The 26189-nt window shown below is 39.9% G+C and overlaps 1 pseudogene; it reads left to right on the top strand.

The window, feature by feature from the left end:
- Positions 1 to 396: 396 nt before the first annotated feature.
- LOC110635123 (monothiol glutaredoxin-S17-like) lies at positions 397 to 25053 on the top strand (annotated as a pseudogene).
- Positions 25054 to 26189: the final 1136 nt, after the last annotated feature.

Genomic DNA, 26189 nt, shown 5'->3' with positions numbered 1-26189 from the left:
TATGTTCATACTATTACCATTTTGACTATTATTAAAAACATCATCAAAATAATTTCTCCATCTTTCTTTAATGTCCTCATCTTTCACCAACACGTTTCCTTCTTTATCCTTAATGCACCTAACATGATTGAGATCTTAACATTTCTTTTCTCTCCTCCTTGCTAATCTATAAATATCTTTCTCCCCTTCTTTAGTTCCAAGTTTCTCATACAACTTTTCAAAGGCTTGCACTCTTACTTGACTAACTGTTTTTTTTGCCTCTTTCTTTACTATCTTGTACTGTTCATATGCCTCATTATTATCACATTTAGATAATTTCTTATACTATTCCCTCTTTCTCTTCACTGCCTTTTGTACTTCCTTATTTCACCACCATCTCTCTTTTGAGGGTGGTCCATGTCCTCTAGACTTTTCAAGTACTTTTTCTAGCTACTTCTCTAATCTTTGATGCCATCTGTATCGACGTACCATTGGCCTTCACATCCAGCTTCCATGCTTCGGACTCGAGAAGCTCATTTTTGAACTTTACTTGCTTTAATCATTTCAACTCACATCACTTTGTTCGAGCTATACTATTTCTTCTAACCTTACTTGAATTGTTCTTAAACTTGACATCCAAGACCATTAATCGATGTTGGCTTGTTAATGCCTCTCCCGGAATGACCTTATAATCTTTACATAGAGCTCTATTTGTCTTCCTGGTTAAGAGGAAGTCAATTTGACTTTTATGTTGCCCACTTTTAAAAGTCACTAAATGTAACTCTCTTTTTATAAAGTAGGTATTTACTAGTATTAGATCGTATGGCAAAGCAAAATCCATGATACTTTTTCCCTCCTCATTTCAGCTGTCAAAATAAAAAATCTTAAAATTTAAAATTAAATTAAACAGAATTATTTTAAAAATTAAACTAAATTACTGAATTAAAACACTTTGATTCGATTTATTCAATTTAAATCAAACAACATTCATTTCTAAACCAACCCGTGGATTTTGGTACGGACTACTAACGAGTAATGACTCTATAGCAGGCCCAAATCCTTAGACACAGCCCATGTAATAGTGAATCAATCAGGAGCAACCACGCAGTCAATGCTAGGCTTATAGGGGACCCACTAACGAATAACCAAGTGGACGGTGACAGATTCTAATGTAGTGTATTCCACAAGCGGTCTATGATTCCTCAACAATAATAAACCACCACGTGATAGATATAGGGAGTGATTTTGAGAGTAGGGTTCAGGTTTGGACAGAAGGGAGCAGAGCATAAACAAGGAAAATAATTTGTGGGTCAGTGAAGGAAGTGCAGTGTAAGGATTTGATTGGTATCGAATTTGGAGGTCAAAATTATTTTTTTGAGGTCAAAATTATTTTTTTAAATAAAAATATTATTTTAAATATTATTAAAAAAATAATTTTAATATTTTTACAATTATAATATTACAAAGAATTGATTTTCTGAAGAGCTGTTCTAACAGCAACAATGCCAAACAAATCTTTAAGTCGGAGCTAGATAACTTGCGCAGCAGTGGCACACCGTTAATCGTTCACTTCTGGGGGTCATGGTGCGAAGCCTCCAGGCACATGGACCAAGTCTTCTTCCACCTTGCCACTGATCTCCCCAACGCCCACTTCCTCAGGGTTCTCTCTCTCAACAAAAAATATGTGTATATAGATGCTTCTTCTTCTTTTATTGGGATTTTGAATTGGTTATGGTTATTGTAGGTGGAGGCTGAGGAGCAACCAGAGATATCGGAGGAATATTTTGTTTCTGCTGTACCTTTCTTTATTTTCTTCAAGGTATGTTTTATGCAGGGCATCTACTCTTTGCTTGTTACTTCTTAGCCAATTTCAAGTTTTGGTTTTTGGGTTAGTCTGCAATGGAAGTTGATTACTATTGAGTTTTACCATATACAATAACAAAGAAAGATGATGCTTTTATGAAAATTTTAAGTTTATTGCAAATGTTTTTCTGATAAAGTTATTCACAGAAGGCGCCAAAAACGTTTGTTTGTTTGTTACTCCAGTTTGGCATTCCGTTAAAGGCTACTTGTAGATTGTACAGCTCAGCTAGCTAGCATTCCAGAATTATTTTCTTGTGTTCTAGATTATTCTTTTCACTCATATATATAGAGCCTTCTTGTATCATATCAGACATATGAAATGAGAATATAATTCTCTCAATTATCTTTGCTTTTCTGTTTGGCTATTTTGCCTTACTTGCTGCATGGTATCAGAGCAACGATTACTGTGGCCTGAGATACTCTGAGTTTTTTCTTCATGGATGAGGAAATTCTGTCCAGCACTCAGAATGATGGGGTTCCTGCCAACACTGCTGATTCTGCTAATGATGGGATTCTCATCAACAATATAATTTCCGATAATGATCCTTACAGCCTCCAGAACTCTGATCACCCAGGAATGCTACTGGTGAGTGCTCCTTTAACCGGGCTTAATTATTTCTCATGGAGTCGATCTATGAAAATTGCTCTCAAAGCTAAGGATAAATTGGGTTTCATGAATGGGAAGTGCGTTATGCCTAATGTTGAGTCTCCATCGTTTGAAAAATGGGAAAGGGTTGATAGTATGGTTTTGTCATGGATACTAAATTCTATTTCTAAAGACCTGGTGGAGGCGTTTCTGTATGCATTTACGGCATGTGAACTATGGAATGAGCTTAAACAAAGGTTTGGTGAGAGCAACGGCCCGTTGCTCTACCAAATCAGACGTGAAATTAGCTCTTTCACTCAAGGGAATCTATTGATAATGGTGTATTTTACAAAGCTGAAAAAGCTTTGGAACGAATTATCTTGCTTGAGAAACTTCCCAGTTTGCAATTGTAGGGTTGCCAAAATTGTTGCAGATATTAAAAATGAGGATAGATTAATTCAATTCCTCATGGGCTTGAATGATGGGTATGACCATGTTCGTAATCAAATTCTTTTGCTCGACCAGTTACCTATTATGAACAAGGCATATTCCATGGTACTACGTGTTGAAAAACAACGCGAAGTTCTTTCTCTACCAGATTCATTAGATCATGCTAGAGTAATGATGGTTAAGGAATCAAATTATAAGGCTGAAGGTGCAAAAGAAACAAATGTACAGAGGAATCAGAGTTCTGGTTGTAAGAAGCTTGATTTTGTTAAGAAGGATGATCATTTTTGTACTCACTCCAAAGCATCAGGTCATATGTGTGATTCTTGTTTTAAGCTTCATGGCTTCCCAGATTGGTACAAGGAGCTGAAGCAAAAATGAGCTAATCCACAGAATCAAGCTTATACAGCTCGTACTCATGACACACCCATGGATGATGCCCCAGTTGATAACTCCCCACAGTCAAATGATTGGACTATAAATCTGTCCTCTGTTATCCAACAAGAAATAGCCAAATACATGAAGGGTAAAGCAACTATAGAGACAAACACTGCCAACTATTCAAATTTTACAGGTAATGGTCCCCATTATTGTTTCTTTAGCAAAGGTGATGAGGATACCAGTACCTGGATTATTGATACAGGTGCAACCAGTCACATCTATTCAAATATACACTTGTTTATCCAAACACAAACCAGTTTTTTTACCTGATGGAACAAAACAAAATGTCACATATGTAGGCACTATTTTTCCCCACCCAAAATTAATTCTCAAAGATTTATTATATGTGCCTTCTTTTAAACACAACCTTCTCTCTATTAGCAAGCTATTACAGACCACTAACCTTTTGATTCACTTTTTCTCTTCCCATTGTACTTTGCAGGACCGCTCGACTAAGGAGGTTGTTGCTATTGGAAAAGAATGTGCAGGTCTATACAAGCTGAATATATCATCTTTTTTTATTACCTCTCTACAGTTTAGCTTGAATTGCAATAATCATGGTTTAGTCACAAACTCTTGTACTCTGTGGCATGAACGGTTGCGTCATGTAGCCAAGTCTACCATATTTAGAATACCTACTCTTAATATTTTTGTGAATGAATCTTCACCTTGTGAAGTCTGTCCTTTATCAAAGCAACATCGTTTACCTTTTCCCAGTAGCACAATATCTAATAAAAGTGTGTTTGAATTAATACATGTAGACCTATGGGGGCCATATCATATTCAAACAATATCTGGGGTAAGGTTTGTTTTAACCATTGTGGATGATTTTAGCAGATCGACTTGGGCTTACCTAATGAGGGATAAAACTCAAACTCTCTCTTACCTTATTATGTTCTTGAATTTAATAGAGACACAATTTCATAAGAGAGAAAAAATTATTCGTTCAAATAATGGCTCGGAATTCATAAACACCTCTTGTCAATCTATGTTCAAAAGCCGAGGAATAATGCACTAGAAAACTTGTCCACACTCACCCCAACAGAATGGGGTAGTCAAACGAAAGCATAAACACATGTTGGAAGTGGCCCGAGCATTACTGTTTCAGTCCAACCTACCTAAACATTTTTGGGGGGAAGCCGTATACTTAATAAATAGATTGCCATCTTCAGTCCTACATTGGAAAACACCATATGAAATTTTACACCACAAACCACCAGAATATGGGCACCTCAGAATATTTGGTTGTTTGTGCTTCGCTACCAATACCAAACCACATAAAACCAAGTTTAAACCTGGAGCTATAAAATGCTTGTTTCTTGGGTATGCTACTGGATACAAGGTCTTTGATCTCAATGCCCAACAGATGTTTGTATCAAGAGATGTAATCTTTCATGAGTCAGTTTTCCCTTACAAAAATAAACCCTCTGGTTATCCTCACTCAAATACAGTTCCTCTACCCATTGTTCCTCTCACCACATCTAAGCAAATTGATATATTTCCAGCTAAAGTCCAGTCACCATCTAACACTACAACAGAGTCACCCATTGTTCTCATCACTATCAGTCAAACTGAAATTCCAGCATCTTCTTGTCAAGAGTCATCACCTAATAATTTTATCGAGTCATCTCCTCTTCCTCTCCGTAGAAGTACTAGACAAACATCAAAACCAACATAGCTACGGGACTTTGTGGCTCACATCACATATGATACTTCTTTTCCAATAGCAACATTTCCACATCAAGGTGGTGCTGCAGGTATAACTCTTCCTTATAATCATTTTATTTCCAATCCTGTCCTTAACCATGAATATCTTGCCTTCATTGCTAATGTATCAACTGTCAAGGAACCTTCTTCTTATCATCAAGCTAAGGATGACATACGATGGGTCCAAGCGATGCATCAAGAATTGGAGGCACTTGAAAACAATAATACATGGCAGTTAACTGAACTTCCAGCAGGGAAGAAACCCATAGCATCAAAGTGGGTATATCGAGTCAAGTATAAAACAGATGGTACAGTTGGCAAATTCAAAGCCCGGTTGGTAGCCAAGGGCTATAAACAGGTTGAAGGAATCGATTATATTGATAGTTTCTCACCAGTTGCCAAAATAGTTACTGTGCGTATCTTCCTTGTAGTTGCTTCAGCTAAGCAGTGGCCAATACATCAGATTAATGTAATAATGCATATTTACATGGTTTCATTGATGAAGAATTGTACATGACACCTCCGGAAGGCTACACAAAAACATCAAATGGGTAAGTATGTAGGCTTGCAAAGTCCCTTTATGGATTGAAACAAACAGGTCTGCAATGGAATAAACAATTTACAAGTAAACTCAAGGAATTTGGTTTTCATCAGTCCCCTTCAGATCACTGTCTATTTATAAAGTCCTCCAGAGATGATTTCCAAGCACTTCTTGTTTACGTCAATGATGTTCTTATAACTGGAACCCATAAGCAATCCATTCTTCTAACTAAAAGATTCCTAGATGCTGAGTTTACAATCAAAGATATAGGATATGTTAAATACTTCCTGGGTATTGAGCTTGCACGATCAACAGAAGGATTGTTTATTAGTCAGCATAAATATATACTTAACATGATACAGGATGTTGGTCTTTCACATGCAAAATCAGCTTTTTTTTCCTATGGCAAAGGGCCTTTATCTATTTCTAGATATAGGAGAATTAATGGCAGAACCAGGAAAATATCGAAGAATTGTTGGAAAATTATTATACTTGAGCTTAACAAGACCAGATATCACATACCCTATCCAACAGCTCAGCCAATTTCTTCAAACACCAAGAGTTCCTAAGTGGCAAGCTGTAATTCAAGTACTCAAATATTTAAAGGGATGTCCGGAGAAGGGAATTTTCTTTCCAACTACATCATCTTTTAAACTTCAAGCTTATTGTGATAGTGATTAGGCTGCATGTCGCACAAGCAAAAGATCAATTACAGGATTTTGTATTTTTCTTGGCTCAGCACTTATCTCATGGAAATCAAAAAATTAAACGACTATAAGTCGTTCCTCCGTAGAGGCCGAATACAGAAGCATGGCTAGTACAACGTGCGAGCTCAAATGGATCACTTATCTCTTGCAAGATTTCAATATTCCCCTCCATACTCCTATATCGTTACATTGTGACAACTAAGTCGCCATTCATATCAGCAATAATCCAATGTTCCACGAACGTACAAAGCATATAGACATAGATTGCCATGTTGTCCAGGATCATGTAAACAACGGCTTTCTTTATCCAACTTACATCCCATCGCAGCTTCGATTGGCAGACGCATTCACTAAGTCCTTATCTGCAGTTGCCTTAACATTTATTATGTCTGAGCTGGGTCTAGTACAACTTCACCAGCCTCCAGCTTGAGGGGGGGATGACAAAGTTATTCACAGAAGGCGCCAAAAACGTTTGTTAGTTTGTTACTCTAGCTTGGCATTCCGTTAAAGGCTACTTGTAGATTGTACAGCTCAGCTAGCTAGCATTCTAGAATTATTCTCTTGTATTCTAGATTATTCTTTTCACTTGTATATATAGAGCCTTCTTGTATCATATCAGACATATGAAATGAGAATATAATTCTCTCAATTATCTTTGCTCTTCTGTTTGGCTATTTTACCTTACTTGTTGCATTTTCTTCCCTAGATTAGTATTAACAAAAGGTTAAACAAACTCATAGTGGTTGGACCCGCTTAGTTGATTGACAGAATTGTATGGATCTGATGAAAGACTTGTGAAAGAAAAAAAAATGAATTTAGATATTGTAAAAAATAAGTGATTGGTAGAGGTGTAGTTTTATTACTTAAATAAATTGAATAGCTACTCTTTTAAGCCAGTTTTTAAACCAAATGATAACTTTTCCTCTTCTATTTTTGGGAAAAGATGTTGAATATGGCAAATAAGTTGATTTTCTAACCAGAATGTTTCTTGAGGAGTTTGTGTACTGCACAAACTATCTAGGTCAGCTGAGTATGGACTATTTTTCTTTGTTGTGGAGTGATTATTTAGGCAAGAATTCTGCATATGAGGCTTTACACTAAATGCAATGTCAATAAAATGGTGCTTACGCTAACAACTAGGTTATGTGCAAATTGGATAAGTCCCTAAAATCAAAGACGCCTTGGTGAGCAAATATTTTGTGAGAGGAAGATAATCTGTTTAGCATCATTTTTATTGTTCATTTAAGACATGGACTTGCACAATTGTTGACAAAAGTTGAAACCTACTTACTTGCCTTGTGTTGTTGTTATCGCAAGAGTTTTTGCGGTCGCCAGACGAATTCTCACCGAAGTAGGAAAAATAAGGAGTCGCCACTTTAATTTTGAGGGCAATTAAAGAAAACTGTTTGCTAAAAAAAAATCCACTTTGAAAACAGAGATTCTAGATTCGGGGTCCGTATACAGGTGGGGAAGGTGTTAGGCACCCCACCTCGTCCCTCAATGAGGATAAGCAGATTTAATGTTATGCTCTTTATAAATTGATAATTTAGGGGGTAGAATGACGATGTTAATCCTTTGTGCGAATAAAAGGAATATTTGATATTTCACTATTTAGGGTTGCCCAAGAACACGAGAACATGAGCTGATCCTTCAGTGAATAGGTCTTGTGTAATGGATTTTTGTTAGGGGTTAATTTGAATGCTGAAGTTGTGATATTTTAGTTTGAATTTAAGCTAAGAGAATTCGGGTAAGAACTCTCTCCCGATCTCTTAATGTATTCTGTTAAATTTTAGCGGATTTCGGGTAAGAACTCTTTCCCGATCTCCACATATTTTATTAAGATTTTGACTGAGAATTCGGGTAAGAACTCTCCCCTGATCTCTTAGTATATTCTGTTAAAATTTAAGCGAAAGATTTTAGATAAGCACTCTCCCCCGATCTCCACATATTTTATTAAGATTTTGACCGAGAATTTGGGTAAGAACTCTCCCCCGTTCTCTTAGTGTATTTTGTTAAAATTTAAGCGGAAGACTTCGGATAAGAACTCTCCCCCAATCTCCATATATTTTATTAAGATTTTGACTGAGAATTCGGGTAAGAACTCTCCCCCGATCTCTTAATCTATTTTGTTAAAATTTAAGCAAAAGACTTCAGGTAAGAACTCTCCCCCAATCTCCACATATTTTATTAAGATTTTGACCAAGAATTCAGGTAAGAACTCTCCCCCAATCTCTTAGTGTTAAGAATTTAAGTTGAGAACTCGGGTAAGAACTCTCCCCCAATCTCTTAGTGTTAAGAATTTAAGTTGAGAACTCAGGTAAGAACTCTCTCCCGATCTCTTAATGTATTCCGTTAAAGATTAGACTGAGTTCGGGTAAGAACTCTCCCCCGATCTCTTAATTTGTTGCATTAAAAATTAGACTGAGTTTAAGTAAGAACTCTCCCCCGATCTCTTAATATGTTTATTAGAATGGCATTTTATAAGAACTTTAAAGCTAAGGATTCTGATAAGAGGTCCTTCTTGACCCCTTTTTATATGGGAATGAAGTACCGAAGGCGCAGGAAACCTGTGTAAAGCTTTTCCTAGCCTACGGGACCTTATAACTAGATGGTGGACGAAAGACAGAACTCCTTGCCGATCTTTCGCATGATCGCTTTATCAGAACTCTTCGATTTGCGACATCCGAACTCTTTTTAATCGCTCGCCCAGGATCCAAACTTATCTTAATTCCCGATCTATTATCTTATCGACTGGGTTCGTTCCAAGACCCGATCTCATAACCTATTTATTTGACATAATTTTGTTCACGTCCTATTCAACCTTTGCTACACCTATCTTCCTTTATCATTTTTTTTTCATTTATTTAGACCAAAAAAAAAACTCATGTTAAAATACTCTCGCCTATACTCTTTAGAGTATTTACGAGTCACCGATGACTCGAACATCTAGTCTTGAAAGGAATGAAAACTAAGAGACGATAAATGGAGTTTACGAATGAATAAAAATAAGGGACAGGAAATAACTACTGGCCTAGATAACCTATTCTGAGATTTAATGTGACTGGATATAAAAGAACTTTAAAAGAAAACTGAAGAAAACAAACTAAGGATATTCAACAAAATGAAAGTTTAGACGCTTACCTGTAGAAAGTTAAGGAGACAGGCAAGCTGACTCCGGTATCCCCAAATCTTGGAGAGGTGAAAGCTAACGGTCGAAGGACTTGAGCTTACTCGAGGTAACAGGAATGGACCAGAACGAAGTTGAGCTCGGAAGGTAATGCACTGATATTAGAGCGGTGGGAATGAAGCGGAGTGAAGATGGTTTCACAAGGTGATGCAGAGGAACTAAAAATGAAAATCTCAGGATTTAGAGCTCCTTCGGATGAAATACTTCAGAAAACTGGTTTATAAAGTTTCTCAACACTTTGAAAGCTCCGAATGACAAGTAGGAATACTGAATCAAAATCCATAGTCTTTCCACGATAATACCACCTTCTTTTTTTTTTTTCAACAGTATTGCATGCAGGTATTTATAGGGAACGGGTGTCCAAAATGAAGGGTCAGGATCTTATCAGGGGGAGACGGAGGGCTTAGATCCAAAAGGACATAATCTGATGTCTGAGAATTAAATAGAATCAAAATGGAGGGTCGGGATTCCATTCAGATTATCTGTCATTTCTCTCCTTAATCCAATGGTCGAGGGTCTCTCCTTATGAAATGGATCCCAAGGCTGAGAATAAAAAGCACTGAATCTTTCATCTGCTTTTTGATCCGAGGGCTCCGAATCCATCCTTACGATTATAATCAACGGTGTAGATCGGGATGTACATGGCTACTTTAACTATTTTGGCGTCTGGCAGCTAGGAGGGTGTCCTTGCTAATGAAATGTGTGGTGAGGATCTGATCATGCTTGCAATGCATTAACTAACTCGGATCTGACGTTGGGGAAAGCTAATTGAAGGCCATGATTGGTAGTTATTCAACTCCCTGAGTTCTCCGATCTCATGGGTCGTTCCTGGCTTTTCCAATATTCCCGTTGTGACCATTCCCTTTTTAGGGTTATTATTCCGATCTCTACCTCTTGCATCGGGTCCCCTCTCATTTCCTGATCTCTCTCACTCGCCCAACTGATGCAATCAGATCTTTTGAGATCGCCCAAATGATGTGATATGATCTTTTGGAAATGAAATGAATTTTTTACTTTGAATGTTTTTTTGTTATTTCATTAGTTATCTTTCCGATCTCTGATAAGTATACTCAATCTGATCCCTAGATAGATCGCCATTCGCCAATCCGTGGGTTTGGAAGTTTGTTCAATCCGATGACCTTAGTTGACCGATCTCATTTATCTGATTTTTTACTATGTTTCTGGAACCTTCTTACGACGTATCAAGGAGGCGGCCTGATTCCGCTAACCGATGCGTCACTTGGGACTTTGTGAGCATTTAATGCTCAAACGGGTATAGGTAGGGGAGATGTGAGTCACTTGCTTCCTTATGTCATTTTCAGACTTTCCCGTAGCAATTTCAACACTTATTCTCGCTTTCTAAAGTTTTCAGGCACCGATTTATACTCCGGTAAGGGTTTTGATCTTTTCTCGATTAATTTTCTTTTTATTTTTTGAAAATGAGCGGTACCGACGGTCAGAGAGCTGCTAGTCCTCCCTCCGTTCATATCTCATGGACATCGGACGAAGTTAAAGTGGTCAGGCCGAGCGGGCGACCCGAACCTTCTACAACCTCTGTCTCAGCCCACGGTCAGGCTGCTCAATCAAAGTAAGCATCTTCTTCAGGGAAAGAAAACTTACCCATGGATGAGTTGTCGTTAGTCCTCAAGAAAACCGATCTGCAGTCCATTAGTTAAGAGTACAACCTTCGGACTGACTTCTTCAGGCTCATCAGATGTCATGGCGATCTCCGAGCTGATCATTTCTTTGAAGAAAATGACATGATCATGGTATATGAAGAACAATTGAAGGCCAGGCTTTGATTCGCCCTGGACGAATTCTTTAGAGCCGTTTTGAAGTTCTATCAAGTATGCGTAGCCCAAGTGCACCCGAAATCTTGACGGATTCTGGTGGCTTTTAGAGGCTTATGCTGAGCTAAAAAGCTCGAGCCCACAGTAAAGGTTTTCGCTGAGTTGCATAGACTCACTCGATGAAAGGACGACGAGTATTGGTTTCTCCAAGCCAAGCTGCACTATGGGCTTTTTACTGATCTCCCTTCTTCGTTGAAAAATTGGAAGAACCGATTCTTTATATTGAGGAGTAAGAACCCAAATGGCTTTAAGGGTATCCCACGCAGTTGGTAGTATCTAGTCCCTTCAGTTCCAAAGAAGATCGCCCTAAATAGAGACGAGGACATTATGGTAAAGGAATTAAAGGATCAGGCGGCTACTTAGAAGTATTCATGTCTAGATGCAGTTGTGGCCGAACTGAAGTGGTGGCTGATGCAGATGATCGCCCATGAGGATTATGAGCTACAGCTCTCTGACCTCAGACCCGGGATCGGTATAACCTAAATCTTTATCCTCCTGACTAAGATGATCTCACTAACTTATTTTCCATGCAGGTATGGCTGGAGGCGAGGGCGCGAAGGAGAGCCGTAAAAGAAAAATGGAGGTTGCCCGAAAAGTACGGGAAATGAAAATTGCTGTTATATCTCAGACGCCAAGGCGAGACTCGATAGAAGTGCCGGGCTCTTCGTCCTGACCTTCGGGACAGTCGACCCCAGAGATAGAGATCACTCCTTCCCCTCCTCGACAAGATGAACCGCCACCTCCGCTGGTGTAACACCCCTAATTTTTAAATTTATTATTTTGTGGGTAAATATTAATATTTTATTTTATTTAAATTTTAGAAAATTATTTGAGATTTTTTGGGTTTTAGAAATCGGGTTTGATTTTCGAAAATTAAAAACTTTGATGATTTTTAAAAATTAATTTAAAGACCACGTGGCAAAACTAAAAATATATTTAGACTCTACGAATTTTTTTGAGTTTTCTAGAATTTTTTCAGAATTTTTAGTCCTCGTTTTCGGTCCCAAGGCAGAGTAAAAATTCAAAATTTTGTATCTTAAATTGGACCAGCCTCTTTCTTCCTTTTCTTTCTTCCCCGCACGGGTCCCATCTCTCTTCCTCTCTCTCTTGTTTTCTCTCTCCTCCCTCCTCCCTCCTCCCCACGCTAGCCAGTCACTGCCCTAGCCTCCCCAGCTCATCGGTGCCCCTCCAGCAACCATCCCCTCGCCGGCCGCCACTTGGAACGCAGGGAAAGTGCGCGCGAAGAAATGCGATGGGTAGCGCGACACCTCACCTTCTCGGCTAAAATCCGACCGATCTGACTACTGTTTGGGTCGGATCTTGTATCTAAACTCATCTACACCTCGAGAGCTTTCCATAGACACCAAGAACACTAAAATCCATCGAGCGGTTTGCCCAATTTTTCTTCGGGAAGTTTTAGCCCATTTTAATTTTTGGGTTAGATTTCTCGCAAACCGTGAACCCCACGAGAAAACTGAGAGTACCAAAGCACTCCACTCGTCAAGAGCTTTGCGGCAATATAAATTTCAAAATTTTTTGACATCGTTTTTTGGTGGGTTCCACGAAACTTCGTAGTATTTTTTTGAGCTCTAAATGAGCTTAGAAAATTTCGTAAAAATTATGTACTAACCTCCGTGTTGTGGGCTTCGTGTAGGTATCTTCAATTCATGAAAATTTGGCAGTTGTCCAGGTCTGTGAATTTTTTGCCAGACAGACAGGCTACCGAAAAAGTCTAGGAATTGGGTTGAGATTTTAGCTACCCCATTATTGTCAGACATCTCGAGCGCGTTCCAGAGGTCGGAATCGGCATAGGTAAATCCGAACCTTTCTTTTTCTTAATTGTCTGGTGCTCGAATTGGATTAAAAATCTATAAAATATTTGTGGTAGCTCAAAAAATTATGATTCTTTTTGCATTAGCTTAGTAATATTGCTAAGGACCGCGGGGCAAAGTTTTAGAATTTTTAGAGCTCATTTGGGTAGCTTTTGCAAAAGGGTCAATTATAAATACTAAACTGTAATTTTACATATTGTGATTGATGACTGTTTGGATGGGCCCAGGAGGGGTTGTGTGATGTGATTGAGTTATGGGTGTATGGTTTGTGGATATAGAAGTGTGTTTTAAGTCCTTTTGCAGGTTAAGTAGGTCCTAGGTATAGGGGAGACTCTGCCGGATTTTCAGCACGACTTAGGACATCTTTGGTCTTTTTCTTAGCTTGTATTGAGTCAAATGTACTAAATAATTGTAATAAAATTTGTAAGGTGAGCCGGGACAGCCTTCCTCCTCCACCCAGTTGCCACAGTAACTTCGGTTAAGTATGTGAGTAAAATATTAATTTTAATTATAATTTTGATATTATTATATGTCTAAGCATGTCCATGTATCACTTATATGTATGTATCTATGTAGTTAAAAATAGGCATGTTTTACATTGCATTCATAAATATTGAAGTGCCATGGATGTTGTTACGGTAATTTGGAGCAGTGTGCGTGTGTTGGCGTGCGTGTGGTATAGTGTTGGATATGGACAGGACGGGTAGACACGGCTTGAGATCTTCACTGGGACCTGGTCCTTCGGGGTGGACGTGGCTTGAGTTCTTCGCTGGGACCCTGTATTGGTTTATTAAGCGAAAGTCCAACTTGAGTTCTTCACTGGCAGAGGTTGGATTAAGAGAGCTGTATAGGGGATCAGCTCCCATATATTTATGGTTTGACATTACTGGGTGTGTGAGTGCTTCAAATTACCTTTTTGCTGTTATGATGTGAAAATATTGATGATGTTGCATTTCACTCTACAGGGTACATTAGCTTTAGATAGTTATAGAGATTATGGTTAAAATTAATATTTTACTCTCTGAGTCGAACGCTCACTCCTGTTCATTATTTTTCTAAGCTACAAGAGGATATTTGTTGTGGTTAACCTGCTTTTCTTCTTCGCAGGTTGTCTATTAATGTTTGTATAATTCTGTTAACTCCTAGAATTTCGCATGTGTTAGAAATATTTATTTGATTTGGGTCTATAATATAATTTGCCATGTTGGACCTGTAAACTTATTATATGCATGTATGTTGGACTGGATGAGGGAGCTGAGCTCCCATTTGACTTTATGTTATTATGAGTATGTAGAGGGTGAGTTGAGCTCCCTAATTGATTATATATTGTGTTTACAGGTCGGGTGAGTAAAAAACTCCCCGTTAAAAAGTTCATTTTATGGTCGGACTCTGTCCGGTTGAATTCTTGAAATTGGGCCCAAATGGGCCCTAGAGTTGGGTTAAGGAATAGTTAGGCTTACTATGGGCCTCGGGGGCTTTAGGCTGGCCCAGGTCCTAGTGCTGGTCCGGCCCATAGGTTGGGTCGTGACAAATATGGTATTAGAGCTTAGGCTCCAGATTCATAGGAAAAAACTGTCTAAAGTGTTGGGAAGAGTCTAATAGGAGTCACATGCGGAAAATAGTGTCCATATTCGTCTTGCATTATCATCTTTGCTTCTAGTTTCTGCTTTATATAATTTTGTGTAAATATGAGTCTAAAGAGTTGTGTAACATGCCGTTTTGAATTTTGTGGGCTAATGCTGCTGAATTTCAGGAAAATGCGTAGAAGGTAAGAGCCGCCATCGCACTGAACTGGATGTGCCTGACGAGGTGTCGGCACAGGATGAGGTGCCTGCCCCGAGGAGGCGGGGTAGGAGTCCTAGAGCTACTCAAGTAGAAGAGCAGCTGCCACTAGTTCAGGATCAGTCTTTTATGGCTCAGGGTCCTGTGGACCCAATGGCAGCTACTCTAGCTGGTTTGCAGAGAACCATCAATATGATAGCACAGTATATGGTTCACCCTCCCTAATAGCAGCAGTCCACCGCACCAAAAGGGGAACCTTATAAGCAAATAATAAATTTCAAGAAGTTGATGCCTGGTACTTATGATGTGTCAGACGATGCCTATCAGTTTTTGAATTCCTGCAGACAGGCAGGGACAGAGTTGCAGTTGAATGATAAGAGACTTATAGAGTGTGCGCAGCATGTCATGGGGCCTATGCCTAGACAATGAATGAATGACTACATATTACTTCAGATGGAAGGTTTGTCATGGACTCAGTTTGTGGAACTGTTTATCAACAGGTTTGTGCCAGAAAGTTTCAGAGACCAAAAGCAGTGGGCCTTTGAGGCCTTAAGGCAGAATGGCAGGTCTGTGATGAATATGCTACAGAATTTCTGAAACTGAGCAGTTATGCCCCTACAGCAGTGGTTACAAAAAGTATGAAGGTAAAAAGGTTCTTAAAGGGGCTGGACAGGAGGTATGCAAACTTGGCCATGATGTCTGATCATTCTTTTGATGTGGTAGTTGATCGAGCCCGATAGAATGAGATTAGCTATACTGGAGATGACAGTGGAAGGGCAAAGAAAAATAGAGCAGAGGATTCTTCAGGTGTTCCCCACACAGGTACTACGGATAGCGGAGGCCAAAGTAATTACAGAGGAAGAAGTAGGAATAAGAAGAGTGGTTTTAGACACAAGTCTCGAGGATTCAGACTAGGGTACAGATCCAGCAGTGGTCACAGTTTGGGAAACAGCAGTTCTGGGTCTGGTTCAGGATCCTCCTTTGCACCTTGCGCACAGTGTGGAAGAGGATATTCAGGACCTTGTATGATAGGTTTAGGAGTATGTTTCAGGTATGGCCAACAAGGTCACTTTGCTAGGGAATGCCCCGTGTTCAGCGAGCCACAGATGGGGTCACAGGGTTCTATTGCAAATGTTCCTCATCGATTTTATCCTGGTGCTTCCAACATGGCAGGCAGTCAGTTCAGTGGCCAACAAGACCGGGGACAAGGAGGACGTGGATTTGGCGGCAGATCAGGAGGTAGAAGTCAATATCAGGGTTCTGCAACGCAGGGTAGGGGTTAAGCTCTGGTTTTCACCCTGACCCACTAGGATGCTCAGGCTTCCAATGCAGTTGTGGCAGATATTCTTCTAGTCTGTTCCTATGAGGCTCGTATTTTGATAGATTCGGGTACTACGCACTCATTTGTCTCCTTAGTGTTTGCCATGAGATTGGATAGGAACCTTACAACTTTAGAATGCCCTTTGTCTGTAGCTACCCTGCTTAGTGATAACATAGATGTAGATATGGTTTTTCCGGGTAGTCCAGTAGTAGTGGATGAAAGAATCCTCCCAGCAGACTTGGTTCCTCTACCAGTAATGGATTTCGATGTAATTTTAGGAATGGATTGGTTGGCAACTCATTATGCCACTTTAGACTGTAGGAACAAAAAGTGTATTTTCACATACCTAGTATGGAAGAGTTTAGCTTTAATGGTAACCAGAGTGTGGCTCCATATAATTTAGTGTCAGCAATTAGTGCTAGAAAAATATTGAGGCATGGATGTCAAGGGTATTTGGCATTGGTGAGAGATGCATCTGTTGAAGGTGTCAACATGGAAAATGTTCCTGTTGTCAGAGAATTCATGGATGTCTTCCCTAAGGAGCTTCCAGGGTTGCCACCAGGAAGAGAAATAGAGTTCTGCATTGATGTTGTGTCGGGTACAAACCCCATATCAATGTCGCCTTACAGGATGGCACCAGCAGAATTGAAAGAGCTAAAGGAGCAACTATAGGAGCTTTTGAACAAGGGTTTCATACGTCCAAGCACTTCACCCTGGAGTGCTCCTGTTCTATTTGTGAGAAAGAAAGATAGGTCATTGAGGTTGTGCATTGACTATAGACAGCTGAATAAGGTGACTGTGAAGAACAAGTATCCACTTCCTCGGATCGATGATCTCTTTGATCAGCTCCAAGGGGCTAGATTCTTTTCCAAGATAGACCTATAATCAGGCTACCATCAGTTGAGAATCAGGAATGAGGATGTGTCCAAAACAGCATTCAGGACAAGATATGGTTATTATGAGTTCTTGGTGATGTCTTTTGGACTCACTAATGCACTAGCAGCCTTCATGGACTTGATGAACAGGGTGTTCAGGCCATTCCTGGACCGTTTTGTCATTGTATTCATAGATGACATTTTGGTATACTCTCAAACCAAGGAAGAACACGTGTGGCATTTGAGAATGGTGTTGCAGACTTTGAGGGAGCACCAGCTATATGCTAAATTTTCAAAATGTGAATTTTGGCTAGAAAGCATCTCATTCTTGGGACACATGATTTCTAGTGAAGGCATTCAAGTGGATCCCAAGAAAATTGAGGCTGTAACTGATTGGTTTAGGCCTATAACAGTCACTGAGGTGCGAAGTTTTCTAGGCCTAGCTAGTTACTATAGGCGTTTTGTGCAGGATTTTTCCAGGATAGTAGCTCCCCTAACTAAGTTGACTCAGAAGAATGTTTCATTCATTTGGACAGATGATTATGAGGAGAGTTTCCAGAAGCTTAAGGAGTGTCTAACCACCCCCCCTGTGTTGACACTACCGATGAGTGGTGAAGGATATACCGTGTACTGTGATGCGTCCAGGGTTGGCGTAGGGTGTGTTCTGATGCAGAATGGAAAAGTAGTGGCTTATGCTTCGAGGCAGCTGAAGAGGCATGAGCAGAACTACCCCACCCATGATTTGGAAATGGCAGCTGTAGTTTTTGCACTAAAGATTTGGAGACATTACCTGTATGGTGAAGTGTGCGAGATATACACCGACCACAAGAGTTTGAAGTACATCTTCCAATAGAGGGATTTAAATTTGAGACAGAGGAGATGGATGGAGCTTCTGAAGGACTATGACTGTACCATCCATTACCACCCTGGGGAGGCCAATGTAGTAACAGATGATTTGAGCAAAAAATCTTCTGGAAGCTTGGTACACATATCAACGAAGAAGTGACCGTTGATTCAGGAAGTACATGAGTTGATGGATCAAGGTCTGATCTTAGATCTTTTAGATGAGGGGGTATTGTTGGCTCATTTTTCAGTGAGGCCAGATTTGTGAGACAGAGTCAGAGTTTCTCAGCACAGAGACTAACAACTGATGAAGATCATAGAAAGAGTACAGCAGGGTGAAGGTGGTGAGTTTGGATTTGCCAGTGATAGCGCCCTTATGCAAGGTTCCAGGATATGTGTGCCCAATGTAGACAATCTCAGAAATGAAATCATGCGAGAGGCACACTACACACTATACAATGTCCACCCAGGCTCCACCAAGATGTACCATGATGTGAAAGATAGCTATTGGTGGAATGGTATGAAGAGAGACATAGCAGACTTTGTGTCCAAGTGCTTGACTTGTCAAAAGGTGAAGTTTGAACACCAGAGGCCTTCAGAGAAGCTGCAAGAGCTCCCTATCTCAGAATGGAAGTGGGAAATGATTACTATGGATTTTGTGACTAGGTTGCCTTGTACCACGCCAGGATACGATTCGATATGGGTGATTGTAGACCATCTAACTAAATCAGCTCATTTCTTGCCTGTGAAGACCACATATTCTGTTGCACAGTATGCCCGGCTCTATATTCGGGAAGTAGTCAGATTGCATGGAGTTCCTGCTTTCATAATATCTGACAGAGTGCCCCAGTTCACTTCTCAGTTTTGGAGAAAGTTGTAAGAGGCACTTGGCACGCAGTTGAATTTTAGTACCACTTTCCACCCTCAGACAGACGGACAATCCGAAAGGACAATCCAAACACCGGAAGACATGCTTCGCATGAGTGTTTTGGATTTTGGAGGTCAATGGGATGATCAGCTATCTTTGGTGGAGTTTGCCTACAACAATAGTTATCATTCCAACATAGGGATGGCACCCTATGAGGCACTATATGCCAGAAAGTGTAGGTCTCCTCTGTGTTGGACAAAAATGGGAGAAGCGAGGGTGCATGATATAGACCTAGTGCAGTACACTTTAGAGATAGTTCCTTTAATCAGGGAACGATTGAAAATAACTTTCAGTAGGCAGCAGAGTTATGCAGATCCCAGACGGAGGGATGTAGAGTTTGCAGTAGGCGACTATGAATTCTTAAAGGTTTCTCCCATAAAGGGAGTCATGAGATTTGGGAAGAAGGGCAAGTTGGCACCTCGGTATATTGGACCTTTTGAGGTTACTGATAGAGTTGGAACAGTTGCCTACCGGTTGGAGTTACCACCCAACCTTTCTCATGTTCATCCTGTATTTCACATCTCCATGCTCAGGAAATATATACCTGATCCTTCTCATGTGCTACAGCTGGATGTAGTAGAGCTGAAAGAAAACTTGACGTTTGAGTAGCAACCTGTAGCCATAGTGGACTACCAAGTGAGGCAGCTAAGATCAAAATAGATCCCTATGGTTAAGGTTTTGTGGAAGAGTACACCTGGGAGTCAGAGCGGGACATGTGTAACAAGTATCCTTAACTATTTAATGTGTAATTCTGTACTTTATTCTGCCTTGTATAAAATTCGAGGATGAATTTTCTGTAAAGGGAAAAGAATGTAACACCTCTAATTTTTAAATTTATTATTTTGTGGGTAAATATTAATATTTTATTTTATTTAAATTTTAGAAAATTATTTGAGATTTTTTGGGTTTTAGAAATCGGGTTCGATTTTTCGAAAATATAAAACTTTTATAATTTTTAAAAATTAATTTAAAGACCACGTGGCAAAACTAAAAATATATTTGGACTCTACGAATTTTTCTGAGTTTTCTAGAATTTTTTCGAAATTTTTGGGCCTATTTTTTGGTCCCAATGCAGAGTAAAATTTAAAATTTTGTATTTTGAATCGGACCGACTGAATTGAACCAGACCAGATCGGACCGACCTCTTTCTTCCTTTTCTTTCTTCCCCGCACGCGTCCCGTCTCTCTTCCTCTCTCTCCTATTTTCTCTCCCCTCCCTCCTCTCCATGCTAGCCAGTCACCCCCCCAGCCTCCCTAGCTCACTAGCGCCCCTCCAGCAACCATCCCCCTCGCCGACTGCCGCTTTGAACGCTGGGAAAGTGCGCGTGAGGACACGCGATGCGCTGCTCGATGCCTCACCTTACCGGCCAAAATTCGGCCGATCCGGCCACTGTTTGAGCCGAGTCTTGTGTCTAAACTCATCTACACCTCGAAAACTTTCCATAGCACCAAGAACACCAAAATCCATTGAGCGATTTGTTCAATTTTTGTCCATGAAGTTTTAACCCATTTTGACTTTTGAGTTAGATTTCTCGCAAACCGTGAACCCCACGAGAAAACCGAGAGTACCAGAGCTCTCCACTCGTCGAGAGCTTCGCAGCAATATAAATTTTAAAATTTTCTGATATTGTTTTTTGGTGGGTCCCACGAAACTTCGTAGTGTTTTTTCGAGCACTAAATGAGCTTAGAAATTTCGTAAAAATTATGTACTAACCCCCATGTTGTGGACTTCTTGTAGGTATCTTCAATTCGGGAAAATTTGACAATTACCCGGGTCTGTGAATTTCCTGCCAGACAGACAGGCTATCGAAAAAGTCTCAGAATTGGGTCGAGATTTTGGCTACCCCACCATTGTCAGACATCTAAAGTACGTTCTCGAGGTCGGAATCGGCATAGGTAAACTCAAACCTTTTTTTTTCTTAATTGTCTAGTGCTCGAATTGGATTAAAAATTCATAAAATATTTGTAGCTCAGCAAATTATGATTTTTTTTTTGCATTAGCTTAGTAATATTGCTAAGGACCGCGGGGTAAAGTTTTAGAATTTTTAGAGCTCATTTGGGTAGTTTTTGCAAAAGGGTCAATTATGAGGACTAAACTGTAATTTTACATATTATGATTGATGACTGTTTGGATGGGCCCAGGAGGGGTTGTGTGATGTGATTGAGTTGTGGGTGTATGGTTTGTGGATATAGAAGTGCATTTTAAGCCCTTTTGCAGGTTGGGTAGGTCCTAGGTATAGGGGAGACTCTGCCGGATTTTCGGCACAACTTAGGACATCTTTGATCTTTTTCTTAGCTTGTATTGAGTCAAATGTACTAAACAATTGTAATAAAATTGCAAAAGGATCTATTAATGTTTGTATAATTCTGTTAACTCCTAGAATTCCGCATATATTAGAAATATTTATTTGATTTGGGTATGTAATATAATTTTCTATGTTGGACCTATAAACTTATTATATGCATGTATGTTGGACTGGATGAGAGAGCTGAGCTCCCATTTGACTTTATGTTATTATGAGTATATGGAGGGTGAGCTGAGCTCCCCAATTGGTTATATATTGTGTTTACAGGTCGGGTGAGTCAAAAACTCCCCGTTAAAAGGTTCATTTTATGGTCGGATTCTGTTCGGTTGAATTCTTGAAATTAGACCCAAAAGTTGGGTTAAGAAATAGTTAGGCTTACTATGGGCCTCGGGGGCTTTAGGCTAGCCTAGGTCCTAGTGCCGGTTCGGCCCATAGGTTGGGTCGTAATAGCCGGTTTCTTCAAGTGCGGAGGGAGGGTCTTCCCAACCTACTGTGAGGACCCTCTCTCATGATGCCCAGGTCCTCATCCACTTGCTAGAGAAGAATCGCTCGGTTCGGGGGAATCCTGGACTGGCCAAGGTTTTGGGTGCCACCATTTGCTTCAAGGATGACCGGAATAGGCTGACTCTGGATAGTATTGACGATCTCCTGGCTCAGACGATGAGCTTGAGCGTAGAGAGCCTTGTGAATCAACATATAATCAGAGAAAAGGCTCATCTCTTGAGACAAGAAATTCTGAAGGCGGTCCAAGACGTGACTTCCGCCAAATCCCAACTTTCGTCTGCTCAAGACTACATCGCCGAGATTGAGGGTCGGACGAAATCTTATGAGGATAGGATAGCTAAACTGGAGCGGGAACTCGAAGAAGCTCGGGCCTGCCGAACTGCCGATGTCACTCGCCTTACCGAGAAGATCAGAGTGAAAGAAGAAGAGGCCGTGATGAGGGAAGCTGGTGCTTATGTGAATGCGCATGGCGATCTTCTGGCCGAGCTTGTAAGGCGCTATCCTGAGAAAGACTTCTTCTGGATGGTGGATCTTGTCCCTAGAGGTGAAGAGGAGAGCAAGGAGGAGCCTGAGAGAGAGAGAGATGATGATAGAACTGATAATGTACCTGGAGAGCCGGTTGGGGGAGACCCTCCTACAGAATGACTTGTATATTTTTATTTTGAAATGAATTGAAGTCTTTTATATTCAATTTCTTGATGAGATCGGAAATCATCCAAACAAAATTGTCTGAATACTTAATTGATTGAATGTAGTTGAACATTAAACCTAAGAGCGATTGTTAATCAAAAGATAAGAGATCGGAAAAACATTACATGCAAACATGAGATCGGACTGAGTCATGACCAAATACCGGATGGAACCTTAGAATATTAGAATTGCAAAGATTTGACACTGGCTTGAACTTTTAAGGTCAGAACTATTATTAGACCGGATAAAAACCTTAACTTCATTTTGAGGAATATCTGGGGCCTTTAAGCGAGAAGCACGATCACAACATTAGTCAAATGAAGTTCTACGATATTTGTACACAGAGAGATTGGAGAACATCAGTAGGCAAGATTGGATGGTCCGGAGACCTGATATTGACTCGAACTCATCTGATAAAGACCAAGAGATCGGAAAACAATCTAAGTTGAGCGTGAGATTGATTTGTTCCAGGGATGAGCGATCAGCAAGTTTGGAAAAGTTACCTGTGATCGTGACATCGGTCGAGAATAGATAATAAAGTTTCCATTTTAAAAAACCCTTGCCTTCGAAAGTCGGCCAAAATATGGTGTCTATAGTTGTTGTTGTTTCATCTTTTTTCTTTTTTTTTTGGTGAATTTAGTCTGTACATTGGATTGAAACAAGAAAATACAGCATAGATGATTTCAGAAAGTAAGAAAAGACGTTGGATTGAAACAAGAAAATGCAGCATGGATGATTTCAGAAAGTAAGAAAACTAAGAACCTGTGGTATTTTCATTGAGAGTTTTATACACTGTTACCAGTTAATGGGATTTGTGCTCTTTAGAGTATGTGGAGATGCTAAATGCTAAACAGCATAGTGATAGCGACAAGGTTTTTCTTCCCTCAATTTATGCAAGTTTCTAAGTGCAAAGGAAGGGTTTGTAGGACAAAGTTTTCACGACATGCACTAGCATAATTTGTGTCTAAGAAGACTTAAAGTTGGAAATCCAGTCCTGATAGCCTTGTGAGGTTAAAAAAAAAAAAGCTATATATTGATCTAACAGACATTAAATTTTGGAGGCTGTCTCTATTTCCTTAATCCTTCGTCTAATATCTATACTCCACTTTCAGCTTTCTAATCCATTTTAAGAGATGCTTTGACAGCATTAGAGTTTGTCATGGTTGATTGGATAGGCTCATTGTTCTACCTGTGTCATCTGAGTTGTGCATATTTTCCATGTAGAATATACTCCAAACTACCTGTGACTTTGTTGTGTATGATTGAAGTTAGAACTGTTGATGAATTTCATATATATTGTTTTTAATTTTACAGTTTTCATGCATGCCAAATAGTGAGCTCTATTCTTCACAAGTAGAAGACAAGTTAAAATTTCGAGTTTGATTTACTATGTTTCTCTTTCCTTTTACCTTAAAATTCTCTGCTCACAATTATTAAGTATTATTAAAATGGTCTTCATTAGGATGGCAAGAAAGTTGACATATTGGAAGGTGCAGATCCCTCCATTTTGGCCAACAAAATTGCTATTGCAGCCCCTGCCAGCCTTGGAATGGCAGTTGGGCCCAGTATTCTTGAAACAGTGAAAGAGTTGGCAAAAGAAAATGGCTCTTCCCAGGTGGCAAACCAAGTTCAACCTGGCCTCAGTGATGCATTAGTAAAGCAATTGCAACATTTGATTAACTCCCATTCAGTGATGCTGTTTATGAAAGGGAGTCCTGAAGCACCCAGATGTGGGTTTAGCCAGAAAGTTGTAGATATTTTGAAGGATGAGAATGTGGAGTTTGGAAGTTTTGACATCCTATCTGATAATGAGGTCTGTGAAAGGTTAAAGAAGTTTTCTAACTGGCCAACTTTTCCTCAGCTCTATTGCAAAGGGGAGCTCTTTGGTGGATGTGACATAGCAATTGCAATGCATGAAAGTGGTGAACTAAAAGAAGTTTTTAGAGATCATGGAATTGATACTAAAGGTTCTGAGGAGCTGAAACAGAGTAACAGTGGAAGTGGAAAGGGTGGCATCTCAGAATCTACTGGATTAAGTGCAACCTTGACATCCCGTCTTAAAAGCCTGATTTTTTCAAGCCCAGTTATGTTGTTCATTAAGGGAAAACCGGATGAACCCAAGTGTGGTTTCAGTGGAAAGGTGGTTGAAATCCTTCGAGAAGAAAAGGTCAATTTTGAAAGCTTCGACATTCTTTCTAATGATGAAGTTTGACAAGGTCTTAAAATTTGTTCAAATTGGTTGAGTTACCCTCAACTATATATTAAAGGTGAATTGATTGGTGGATCAAACATTGTACTGGAGATGCATAAAAGTGGAGAGCTCAAAAGCCTTTTTATTGAGAAAGGGATTGTTCCAAAAGAGACTCTTGAAGATCGTCTGATGAGTTTGATTGCTTCTTCACCAGTGATGCTTTTCATGTAAGGTAACCCAGACGCTCCCAGATGCGGTTTTAGTTCCAAAGTTGTAAATGCCTTGAGGGAGGAGGGTGTAAGTTTTGGGTCCTTTGATATTTTATCTGATGAAGAAGTGAGGCAGGGACTAAAGGTGTTCTCAAACTGGCCAACATTTCCCCAACTTTATTACAAAGGTGAGCTTGTAGGTGGTTGTGATATTGTAGTGGAGCTCTGAAACAATGGAGAGTTGAAATCTACCCTATCTGAGTAGGGTTGACATAGTTTCTGCCAAATGATACCAGACAAACCTAGACTTCTACTTCATGTCAGTAGCGCCTATGGATGTGATACAAGAGATTCAAATTTGCGTGATATGCTTCCCCGTTGATAATCTGATGCCTTGATTTGATATGGTTTTTGGTGTTCATCATTCACAAATGTGCTTTTTCTGTGAATATTATATCTAACATTTGACTGAACCATGCACTTAAATCTTAATCTACTTACAATCGATTCAATTTCCCACTTGTAGGACTTGCAACTTTAATAGAGGACACCAGTACTATTGCTTCACTGTCAAAAATAACATTGCCTCAATGCTAAAGCTTACCTTTTTAATTAACCGAGGATCTCCTGAATAACCATTTATCGTTTGAAATTCCACCTCTGATCTGAAGGGGCCGTATTATTTGCATTTTTGGGGCATATTCTGCTCATCTCCCATGCACAGAAACACCTCAGAGGAAGATTTGATAGCCTTTTTAACTGAAGCAAGCAATAGGATCTGGAATTTTGTGATAACTCTAGACCACCAGTAAATTAGTAAAACCTGCCAAACTAAGGCAAGTAGCAAATACAACACTACAAATACTGAAAGTCTTCAATAAACAACTCGCAAAGGAGATCTTGAGGTCAGTCTTGAAAATAAAATGGGACCGAATTCTCTGTTCTGGAAGTAGAACAGATTTCGTGCACGCTAGACGGACCAGCCCAAGACATCAAAATATTGAAGAACTCCAACCACCAACTCATATCCGCATCAGTATGCACAGACACATTGTAACGGTCGGGCTCCAACCACTAGAGAAATTGTCCGCTTTGGCCATAAGCCTCACGGTTTTGTTCCATAGGTGGAATGGAGAACTTCCCAGGAGGTCACCCATCCTAGGATTTCTATTAAGCGATCACGCTTAACCCTGTAGTTCTTCCAACTTTCTAGGCCACCAAAAGGCACCTTTAGTGATTAGTTCCCCCATTTTATATATCATTACTTTTTGAACCCAAGACCAACTCCGTGCTTTGCCGATGTGGGATTTGCCTAAGGGACCTTTCTCCCCCCCTTATGGGACTCAGCGTCCTCGCTAAGGTTTGCCCCACCATCGCCCAAGAGGAGATGCGAGCAGCTCT

Source organism: Hevea brasiliensis, chromosome 18 (assembly GCF_030052815.1).
Source record: "Hevea brasiliensis isolate MT/VB/25A 57/8 chromosome 18, ASM3005281v1, whole genome shotgun sequence".
Taxonomy (NCBI): Eukaryota; Viridiplantae; Streptophyta; class Magnoliopsida; order Malpighiales; family Euphorbiaceae; genus Hevea; species Hevea brasiliensis.
The sequence above is the reverse complement of the archived record's forward strand: the minus strand, read 5'-3'. Positions and strand labels throughout refer to the sequence as shown.